General features: G+C 45.0%; 1 long non-coding RNA gene across 1 annotated transcript in view; it reads left to right on the forward strand.

Annotated features, from left to right (window-relative positions):
- Positions 1–10,140, forward strand: part of LOC128104065 (uncharacterized) — a 34,560-nt gene extending 24,420 nt beyond the window's left edge. The window contains exons 3-4 of the long non-coding RNA XR_008215857.1: positions 7,552–7,751; positions 9,611–10,140. This is a non-coding gene — a long non-coding RNA (uncharacterized LOC128104065). The remainder of the gene's footprint in view (positions 1–7,551; positions 7,752–9,610) is intronic.
- Positions 10,141–11,930: the final 1,790 nt, after the last annotated feature.

Below are 11,930 nucleotides of genomic sequence, written 5' to 3' on the forward strand. Positions count from 1 at the left end.
CATGAGCATAGAGGAAGTGGTTTGAATGAAAATGCCCCCTGCCCCCATCATAGACTCATGTATTTGGATACTTGGTACCCAGTTGGAACTGTTAGGGAAGGATGAGGAGGTGTGGCCTTCTTGGAGGAGGTGTGTCACTAGGGGTGCGCTTTGGAGTTTCAAAAGCTTGTACCATTCCCACTTAGTTCTCTCTGCTTCATGCTTGTGGATCCAGATGTGTGTTCTCAGGTACTGTTATAGCACTGTGCCTGCTTGCCTGCCTGCTGCCATGTTCCACTCCCATGATGGTCATGGACTCCATCCCTCTAAAACTGTAAACCCTCTATAAGGTTGGCCATGGTGCCTGACCACAGTACTAGAAAAGTAACTAAGACAATGGGAAATCTGCCAGTAGCCACTTTCCCTAAGGAAAATGACTCCCCTTCCCCCAACAACCATCAATTCCTAATAGCTTCTCAGCGGGATGGAGCTTCATGAGCTCCTCTCTCCCCAGTCAGTGCTGGAATGTTGGCTGGCTTGATCTTGTTATATTTTTTAAAACTATTCATCTGGGCATCGAGGCTGGCTCCATAGCCCAGCTGTTGCTAGAGTGCCACCCAGTAGCTGTGGGTGTTCAGGGACCCCCATCATATACCCTGGAATATTCTGAAACAACATCTCCCAGCAAATCTAAGCTTCAAGAATACGGGAAGCTCTATCAGTCTGCCTTGCAAAAAGATGTTATGGCGAAGAGCCCTACCTTGTCTCTAAAAGCACAGGCAGGCTCCTTAAGTCTTTTACACTCAGACTTTCCACCAACAGAAAAACAATGCCACAACATGCCATGGACACACTTAATCCAGGAGAAGTTTAAAGATTTGAAACGTGCAAACTGCCCTCCTAAAAAAGGTTTGCTTTTCTTATATTTGACTTAAGCTATCCAAACTTGAGAGACAAAAAAAAAAAAAAAAAAAAAAAAAAAAGATGAGGACGAGGGAGGAAAGAGGAGCTGGAAAAAGAAAAAAAGAGGAGCTTTGAAAATTTCCTCTGGAGAGCAAGTGCAGCCTGTTAATATTAACTCCTAGGACCTTTACCCTTGGCAGCTTCTGGAGCCTGGGGCTGGCTCTCGGGACCCCTGCTGTGAATAGCTCATTTTGAATGTGGAGAATGAGACTCACTGCTTCTAAGTGAGGCAGAAAGTATCCGTTGTCCTTTGTGTGCACATGTTCAGAAGAAGCTGCCTCTGCCACGGAAAAGAAGGAAGCAGCAAGAATTCTTACCCGCTGGCTGTTCCTTGGTAAAGAAAATCCTTATTTAAGAATCTCACCAAGTGGAGAATGAATAGGACACATGGAATAAGCTAAGTTCATCTCGGAAGAGCTTTCTGAAATAGAATCGAGTGCTGACATTGCTTACAACCACGCCTAAGGTGGTGTGGTAGGAACAGCAGACAGCCTTAAATGTGTGTGTTCCCTCCAGGCAAGAAGCTCCTTGCTGGAAATTCTTGACCTTGAACACCAATGGAGTCTCACTATCCAGAAAGAGGTATGACTTACCCACCATACTGGGCTCAGTCATGTGCTCTGTACCGAGTCCCCTGAACACACCTGGTCATTTCCTTTTTCTTGTCCACCATAACCTTTTAGCCTCTTAACTCTTACCATCCTTAAAGTCAGTTCAGTCGCCACTTCCTCCTCTGACCTTCTAGACCCTGTGACCGATCACAGAAGGCTGCGACCATCCATTTTGTTGTTCATCTTTCCCCACCAGACTTTGTGTCAGCTGGTGTCGAATACCGCTCACCTGTCATGTGCCTGGTAGGTGACAAGAGCTCAATAAATATTTTTTTGACTGAATGAACAGAGTATAGACCAGCACAGCCATTCAAGGGGCAAAAAGCTGCTTCCTTGCCCTGGGCTGCTTCTCTGTTTAAATGGAGGTATTTTCAAGGTTAAATACATTCTTGGAGCTACATTTAATTGGCTGGTTTCCCAAACACTGAATCATTTAGTTCCAGGAGAAAGAATTTTTTTTCCCTCAGCAAATATTTCCTGAAGAAAAGTGGATGAGGTGATGGCTGGAAGAAAATGAAGCATTACGCGTAGCTGCAGGGCTGTGCGGTGCTGCCAAAGCTGTCCCACAGCCTTGCCCACTTAGGGTGCATCTATAAATATTTTCCTCGGCTAGGCTATTAAGATAAAATTATCCTGAAAACACTTTCTAAACATGAAGGCAAGAGTGTTTGCTAATAATTCAGGGCTCTACCTTTCTCCCCTTACAATGCAGCTAGACAGGAAGGCGTGTTTCATCCACTAGGAGCACATGAGGGTCTTGGCCTCATCACCTCTGGCAAGAAAAGGCACAACGGCTGAACCTCAGGGTTTGGTTAAGAGGCTCTTTCATCCTCAAATCAAGTACATTTGTTTTCTAGAGAGGCCATAACGAAGGCCGCGGCTGAGTGCCTTAGACAGTGGCAAGTCACTTTCTCAGACTTCTGGCTACAGGAAGCCTGAAGTGGAAAGGTGGGCAGGACTGGTTTTCTTTTCTTTTCTGACACCCCCTCCTTGGGCTGTCGACGGTTATGTTAGTTGCTCTTTGTGTTGTGGTATCCAGTTGCCTGACAGAAGCAACGTGAAGGGCAGAAGAGCGTTCCTTTACAGGTTCCAGCCCATTATGGGAGAGGGGAATGGCAGAGCAGAGTGGTTCATGTTATGGTGGACAAGAAGCAGGGGGAGAGAGAGAGAGAGAGAGAGAGAGAGAGAGAGAGAGAGAGAGAGAGAGAGAGAGAGAGAGACACGAGAGAGACTGCAGGAAGGGACCAGGGTAAGGTACAGCCACATCAACACATCTGCAGGGACCTAATTCCTCCAACCAGGCCCCGCCTTCCTCACCCCTCTACAGTCTATTCAAATGTGGGATTAAGCCATGGAGAGCTCTCATGGTGTAACCATCTCTGAAAACAATCTGGTAGACACACCCAGAGGGTGTGCTTCACTAACCTCCTAGACATTTTTAAACTGACAATCAAGATTCTCACCTTCACAAAGGCCATCTCCCAGTTCCTCCATCAGCTATGTCTGTGTCCAAAGTTCCTTTTCTTGCAGAGACCTCAGTTCTGTTAGGTAGCAGCCATTGTAATGACCCCATTTTAACTTAATTATCTCTTTAAGAATCCTATTTCTAAATATAGTCCCATTCTGAATTATAAAAGTTGAGACTTCAACATATGAACTAGGGAGAAGACGCAATACCAAGATACAGCTTATTTTTCTGAGATATTTATGGATAGAAATGGAAGACACAGGATCACAACCATCTATGGTTAGGAGGCTAGCTCAGCAATAGAATGCTCACCTATCATACAAAATGATGTGGGTTCAATCCCTATCATTGGGGTGATGTTAGGGTCCTGGAGAAGTTCCACAAAAGACCATCATCCATGTATGCAATCAGTAAGAATATTTATATCATTATCAAGATAATGATTTATTATCTCGAGAAAGATTCCAGCATGGTGGGGTCCGTCATCCCACACAAAGGCAAAAAGGCAACGACCTCAAGAAGAGCTCACAGGCTTTTAAGCACAGCCAAGGGGAGGTCCTAGGGCAGCTCAATCACTTTGGATATGATTGGCTTAAGCAAGTGGCAATCATATTAGTACATTCCAATTGGCTAGGGCTAGCCAGGGGCTGATTAGGGCTACAGTTTTCCATTTCTGGGCAGGTCTGGACAAGTCCCAGGCTTTGTCTTTATTTGGTTATTGCCTTGAACTTGCTGACTGTGGCTAAGACCTGGCCTGACCTGATACTGCATGTACCAGGCCTCCTTGTCCTTGCTGTCGGAGGTGTTGGAGTTTGATTGCCCTTTGTTTGTGGCTCTCTCAGACACTGCTTGTTTAGTCTCAGGAAACTGAAATTGAGGCCTGATCTCTACAAGAAGACTGAGCAGCCTGTTATGGCATCTGCTTGGTCCTCTCAGGTGATGGATAGAAAAAGAAAGAAAACACGCGCACACACACACACACACACACACACACACACACACACACACACACACTCACACACATGGAGAGAGAAGGTAGGGAGTAAGGTAGAATACATAAAATCTACAATCTCTTGAAAACCCAAGAGAAGCAGAAACTGCCATTCCACATGAGATGAACTTCTGTGGGAAGACCTAAAATGAAAAGACAGCGAGCGATCTGATTGATTATTCTGTGGTTTAGTCTACCTCCCCGTGTGAGTAGGAATAGGATTACTATAGATTTCATTGTACTTGTTTTCTGATTTCCCCATTCTTTTCCATTTCCAAAATAATGGAGACTGGAGGTAAGGGATAGAATGGTTAGAACCACTGAGCACTAGACCCTTCCAGTCCCTTCCTCATGTAGGTGGGCCTGTAATTAACAGGTCACTTTCTTTGCAGATGCAGGGAAGGGGAGGGGCTATTGTTCTCTAAAGAGGAGAAAACAGAATGAAAAGTGACTGGGGTGTTGCAAATCTCATCTGCCCTGACTTTGATTAAGCTGTTGCTGACTGCTCTTAGGAGATAAACAGTGTTTAATGAGAGAGCCTGCACGTCCCATCGCTCTTGTGCAGACACGGACATTTTTTTCCTGAGCAGATGGAGAGCAGGCTGTCAAGAACATCACTTACCCTGATTTGACAACTGCAGGGAAGCCAGGAACAAAACATCAGCTATATCCACAGCCAACCCCGCTCTGGATCCCCGCCAATGCCCACAGCAAATGCTGCCCTGGATACCCCTGGAGACACAGTGCCCTGTTCTGATTTTGCTTTGAGGAAAATCCCTGAAAAGTTGCCGTGGTTCCTATCCTTTCCCAGTGGCTTTGCTGTGGTTTGAATGAGCAATGTCCCCCATAGGCTCATATATTCGAACACTTAGTCCCCACCTGGTGATGCTATTGGGGAGGTTATGGAACCTTTTGTTCACGGAGCCTAGTTGGAGTATGTCATGGGGGTGTGTTTGAGAGTTTGAGGCCTTGCCCCACTTGCAGGTCTCGGCTTCTTATGTACAATTATGATGTGATCTCTCAGCCGTACCTTCCAGCCATTATACACATCTAACCCTCGGGAACTGTAAGCCAAAATCAGTCCTTCCTTGCGGTCACGGCATTTTATCACAGCAACAGAAAATTAACCAATATAGGATTATTTGGAAGGGGGAGGGGCATGAATTACCTTGGATTTGGTGAAATATTTTTATCTCCTTCCCAGCCTTTTTCCTCGACTTCAGTTATGTCCACCTGCCTTTCTGACAGCTGGGCACACACTCCTATGTCGTCTCGGACTTGTAATCACAGGCTTCCCTGCCCTAGCAGATGGTGACTCCATTCTCCAGCTGCTCCCATGAAAAGCTTAGGTTCCTGTCGTCTCCTGCCTTCTCTGTAACGTGCTCCTGCAAGCACTGAGGACACTTGGAAGGCTCTGACCTCAGTCTGTGTCCAGGTCCCCCCACAGCACCATCCTATAGTTGACATCTCTTGCAACATGTATTATTAAGTCTCATCAGTGGCCTGTGAGCTTCTCCAGTCATTCGCTTCCTGTGGTCCTGCTCTCTCAGCAGCCAGAGTTCATCTTCCTATTGAAAATTAGAGCCTGCCACCCCTCTCCTCAGACCTTCTAGGCCAAGTTTTCAAATACATGAACCTGTGGGGGATATTTCTCATTCAAACACCACACACTTCACTTGGTGTTTCTTCATTGTTTACTGTCTTTCTTCCCACCAAGCCTTTCCTCCCCTTTCCCGAAAAGAAACTGAATTCTCTAAGTATAAGAATCTTTGTTTTGTTCTTAGACATATTCTAGCACCTGAAATGATGCCTGACATATATTATGTGCTCAATAAACAATTGTTCAATGAATAAGAATAGTGAAGCACTGTGTTTCTAGCAAATCTTTTTTTACTCAATATAGCCAAAGCCTGTGCTGTTGTTTGTAAGAAAACCAGCCTCTGTAAGGGGAAATTTCTCCGACCCACCCAGCCCACAGTCTGGACACCTGCCGTCGGGCAGCTGCTTATAAAATAATTACTCAGAGGCTTATATATTAATCACAAACTGTTTGGTCTATGGCTCAGGCTTCTTACTAGCTAGCTCTTACATCTTAAATTAATCCATTTCTATCAATCTATGTAACGCCATGTGTTTGGTGGTTTTACCTGTGTTGCATTACATCTTGCTTCCCCTGGCGGCTCTCAGCATCTCTCCCAACCCTTCCTTCTTCTCCCTGTATCTCTGCTTGGATTTCCTGCCTACCTCCAAGATACCTTGCCATAGGCTAAAGCAGCTTATTTGTTAACCAATGGTAGTAACACATAGTCACAGCATACAGAAAGACCATTCCATAGCACTTCCCCTTTCTGTCTGATCAAAAAGGAAAGTTTTAATTTTAACATAATAAAATTATATATAACAAAACAGTTATCAAGCAGGAATTATAGTTATATCTAGTCTTTTTGTATTTGTCAAAATTAAAGAAAATACTCTATCATCTATCCTATATTTGTGAGTCTAAAGTTTCACATCTAATTTATCTTTTATTATATCTAAAGAAAACTATAATTATTATAACTATTTAGTCTTCAACTCCATCAAAGACCCCAGAAGGATATAATATTATCTGAGTAAACAGGAAGTTCATTGTAAGCAACTTCCAAAATTCTAGAAATGACACAGATGTCTGGCTGCCCGGACAGTCACCCAAAGTTCCTCTGCAATATTGAGACATCCATCTTCAGCCTACAGGCCTAAAGTCTCTGGTAGACTTTTCAGTGAAGCAGGAAATTTGGAGGACTGTCTTGCCTATTGGCAAAGTTCATCCGTCATTTTCCTCTGTGTCCTGAAGAATGCCTGGCAGTTTCTTCTGTGAAGCAAGAACCTGAAGGATCATGCTGCCTTGTTTTTCCAAAGTTCAGTGGTCAATTTCCCATGGGTCCTGCATGTCCAGTTTATACAGCATACTATCAAGCAGTCCAGGCAAGAGCAGTTTCTTGCCCAAAGAGCTAGCCTTTTCTTTTCTTTTCTTTTTTTTTTTCTTTTTTTTTCTTTTTTTTTTTGGTTTTTCGAGACAGGGTTTCTCTGTGTAGCTTTGCGCCTTTCCTGGGACTCACTTGGTAGCCCAGGCTGGCCTCGAACTCACAGAGATCCGCCTGGCTCTGCCTCCCGAGTGCTGGGATTAAAGGCGTGCGCCACCATCGCCCGGCCAAGAGCTAGCCTTTTCTATATTGTAAGCAAACTCCATAAAGAGTTTCTTCGATGACTATCATCCTCTTGGAAGTAATTGGTTCTGCCAGGAGCAGACGTGTCTCACTGTCCAGAAAAGTCTAAATTACTAAAACATTTTAAAGGCCATATTCTGTAGGTCTTTGAAGTGTTGAAGATTATCTATCTAATTGAAATATATCTTTGTATATCTAGAAAACTTGACTAATATGACTATAAGTTTGATTATCATAGATGACTATTAATCTATATTTCTTTCTTTCCTTTTATTTATTTATTTATTTATTCATTTATTTATTTATTTTAATGCCGAATGCCGCCTATTGAAGGAGGGAGGAAGTCTTAAATACAGGCTTACAGCACAATGGGAGAACCCCGGAGGGCAGAAGTTCGCTACCGATGTTCTACAATCTTGCATCCAAGCTGCTAACGCCCATCATACAGGATACACAGACAAGGAACCTCCCCCAAGCACCCAGGAGGGTGGAACCCAGGAGGGAATTACCATAGGGAGGATATCAAGGTCAAGGTCAGCAAGCAAGGCAACAGTTACCCAAAATATATCATATTTCTTAATGATATATTATATTTTTAAATGGGCTGCATAAACATAATACCTTAAACAAGAGTAGAAATATACATATAGTATAACAAAATCTTAAATTTGTATTAATAAACCAAAATCCTTACCAATGTACAGTATTTTAAGATTAACAGTTGTTTTTTGCATTAGATTCAATAATCCATCTTTTTTTTTTAATCATTTCTGTATCAAGTCTCAACTGAGGGAATGCCCTTCTCAGCATACCACAATTCCAAAGAGGAACCTGAGACTCTTTTATGAATTAAAAAAAAAAAAATCTACCGGGATTATGGTGCATGGCTGCAACTGTAGCCTTCAATTGGCTGAGGCTGGAGGATCATACATGTTCAAGGCTAGCTCAGGACACATAGTGAGACCTTGTCTAAAAAAGGGATGTAGTTCAGTGCCAAAGCCCTTGCCTAGCATGCATAAGGCCCTGGTTCACTCTTCAACATACACACTTTGCAAAAACAGTTGATGAAAAGATGGGGGATTCTGTACATCTAGTATTGAGTTCAGCTGTTCTGGGACAAATTCTTCCTGCCTTCCATGTTAGATGTTGGCCTCTCTCTCCTTTTTTTTTTTTTTTTAATTCATAAAAGATTCTCAGGTTCCTCTTTGGAATTGTAGTGTTCTGAGAAGGGCATGTAGATACTCATGAGAGAGAATGTAGCCTTAGATCCTTGGATCCAGGTGAACAACTGCTCCAGCTGAACTCTCATGGGAAATACAAACTTGCATATAACTAAAGCTCCCTGCACCCCAGTTTCTTTCCCCATATATCAGAGCTGGCAATCCCTATGCCTTAGAGTTGTTATAAAGAGTAAAAGACTCAGCCGGGCGGTGGTGGCGCACGCCTTTAATCCCAGCACTCGGGAGGCAGAGCCAGGCGGATCTCTGTGAGTTCGAGGCCAGCCTGGGCTACCAAGTGAGTTCCAGGAAAGGCGCAAAGCTACACAGAGAAACCCTGTCTCGAAAAACCAAAAAAAAAAAAAAAAAAAAAAAAAAAAAAGAGTAAAAGACTCACCCAGCACTCAGCCTGAGATGTGAGTAGAGACCCCTCACAGTCACAGTGGCCTGTGGTTGGGAACAGGAGTGTTCTAAGACAAGCAAACCCAGTTCAAACTCACAACCTCCACATCCCCCACACTCCTCCCCACTCATTGCTGAGAAACCCCAGCACATTACTTGTCTCTTCTGAGTGTCCTTTGCCAAATACTTAGAGCCAGTGGAGAGGACAGGCAGAGGATCCCTTCCCTGGTTTGGCCAGTGAACATCCATTGTCCCTGGAGTCCTGCAAGTGTTCTACCATTGGTAGGTGTTAGGATCCTGTACATGTGCAGCTCAGGGTCTTGGGTCTTTTGTCTTGCATCTTACATCATCAGTGGACGCTGGCGACTATGTACTATCGCGTGGTCACGCAATCCCTGCCTTAAAAAGCTGGATGCAGACCCCCATCCTCTCTCTGTGTTCTCTCTCTGTTCTCTCTCTGCTCCCTGCTCTCTGCTCTGCTCCCTCTCCCCCAGGCCTGGCTCTCCCCTCTTTCTTACCCCTGCCTTTCCCTCCTGACAAAGCTCTAAAAGCTAACATTGGATTCTGTCATGACCATGACCTTTCCACACGGTAACCAGCACTGCCACCAGCCCTGTATACCTATCAGTAGGAGCTGCAGTCCCTGAGCCAGACCAATTCTCTCTTTTGCTCCCTTGATGCCAATAATGACACATAACCTTCCCCAACAATGTCCCTGTTCCCCAGGAATATTTTGATGAAATAACAAAAGTGTTTTCTTGGGCTTTCTACAGGTCCAGTCTTATTACTTGTGGTCTGGAATTGTCAATGTAAACTGGTGTGAAGGCCTAGACTTGATTTTACAGACTCTACCTTAGGGAAAGGGCAACATCTCAGACCACCTGCTGTACTCAGTTCCAGGAAGGACCTCAGGAATGTGCCGTGACAACTCAAGTGGATACAGAGTAGTACCCTCCTGCAGACATCCTGTCTGTGGTTTATGGCCCTTGAAGATACCTAGATAATCCTGCTGATCAGTCCAGATAATCCTGTTTAGTGGGTTGTGGTTCCCTGCCAAAAAGTCTAACCCAATGGTTTCAAATGTGGTTTCACACCGAAAGTCTAGACCAATAGTTTTTAAAAAAATCCCCTTGCCCCATATCCCTTCTACCCAATCCTAAGTTGCCAATTCCTGGCTTGTGGTCTTTCCCTATAAAAACTCTCTACACCTGGGCCGTGGCCACCGTCACATTTCTTTCCATCTGCTGTGCGATGACCCAGGTTGAACCTGAATAAAAGGACCTTTATGTGCTTGCATCAGAAACCGGCTCTTTGGTGGTCTCTGGGGGGTTTCGAGAAACGAGTACAACACCGGAACCATGGGCTTCCTGCCAAGCGCTCTAGAAGGAGGGCTTTCCATGTACTCCCTGTCCCTGCACCCCATCTAATCCAGTTCTCTACTGTGGTATTGTACCAGCTGGGCTTGAGTAGTTCAAAACTAGAAGCTTATTTTTGCTACCTCTGCAGAGCCCAGGAGAAGGCCTGAGGGTAGAGACGTGGGAAGCTGGTTCAGACAGGATCAGGGAGCTGCAGGCAAGGGCTATATCTGCAGAGTCCTGAGCTGCCTCGAGTGGAGTCACAGCTTCTGAAACTCTTGTTTGTTGATCAGTAGTGAAAGCCACAAGGACACCCGTGTGCCTTGAATCAGGTCTTTCAGAGTGAAATGAGATGCCAAGAGCAGCAGGTGGCTGACTGCTCAGCCTTGTTGTTGTCACATCACAGATCCTGTCACTTCAGGTCTTGATAAGGATCTTGTAAACCAGAAGCCCTGCTGAAATGAATGGAAACAGTTTTACCCGCTCTCCCACAAGCACACTCCACTGGCCTTCACTTTCCTCTGCTGGCTGTGAAAGCTGTGCCTACTGTAAAGGCCAGATGCTCACACGAGCTGTACCTGGCTCCTCTGAAGCCATTGTGTTCATCCATAAGTCCGCAGCAGCATTCAGACAGGCCTCTGCTGGACCGTCCAGTTCCCTGGGACAAATATTTAGAAATAGCCCCCTGTCGGCCTTTCATCCCTCACCCTCTTTAGAGAGGTTTATATGATGACAGCCAGAGTGCAGGTGGAAGGAACCACCTGAAACTGGCCTAAATGGGAGAGGGGAGGGGCAGGTCTCCGTGGCCAGAGGTTTATGGCCACTCCGCTTCAGGCCCCCTGCATCCCGGTGTGGTGCATCCAGGTGCCCTGCATCCAGGCACTAAAAACGTTGTGGATTCTTGGTGTCCTTGTACGGATGCTGGCTTCTTCCATGGTCATCCTCTGCAGGGGGACTGTCCTTATGGGCTGTGAGGATGAACTCCTAACAGTCTGTTTAAGCCTTCTCCACAGTTTAGCTGCCCCAATGCCCTAGAAAGATCCCAGCAGAAAATACCCATGGATCTGATTGGCTGTGGTTGGGTCTCACATTTGTCCTTGCTTACCCCTGTGGCCCGGGACCTATGATAGCCTCACATGATCCTCATTTTAGTCACTGTATTAATGTTCTACTGTGTATAGACTGCACATTGTTACTCATTGTCACAAAATAATTAACCTACCCTGAGTTTACCTCCCCAAATAGAAAACCCAAAATTTTGGCCCAGTTTCCCAGTACTCCTTATCAGAGCTTCAAAATAGCCCATATCTTCATATAAAACAACTGAACTTGCTTCAAGACTATGCATCCATCCCATAGATGTCAATTAGGCAACCATGGTGTGCAAGGCACTGGCTTTCATACCCTGCCCCCAGATTCCTCCCCCCAAAATTGATGGGACTTTGCTGAGTAAGACTCTGGGGTCCAGTGAGGGACATAGATCCCAAAGAGAAGTAGGTAACAATTTGTAATGTCTCTTTGACTCCCCCCAGGAAATTCCATCATCTAGGTAACATAGAATGAAAGGGTCACACCATGCTTTGGTCCTAGGCATAGTTTTCTTGGTCTGGGTGGCACTTTTGTTTTTTTCTAAATTGAGTTTGTTTACAATGCTGAAAACAGGGCCCTTCTCAATCAAAGCCATGCTTCTGGTTCCACCTATACATAACGGAGTAGTGGTACTGAGTCCCCATTTCTA

The sequence above is a fragment of the Peromyscus californicus genome, unplaced genomic scaffold, assembly GCF_007827085.1.
Source record: "Peromyscus californicus insignis strain IS unplaced genomic scaffold, ASM782708v3 Scaffold_8__1_contigs__length_139910024, whole genome shotgun sequence".
Lineage (NCBI taxonomy): Eukaryota > Metazoa > Chordata > Mammalia > Rodentia > Cricetidae > Peromyscus > Peromyscus californicus.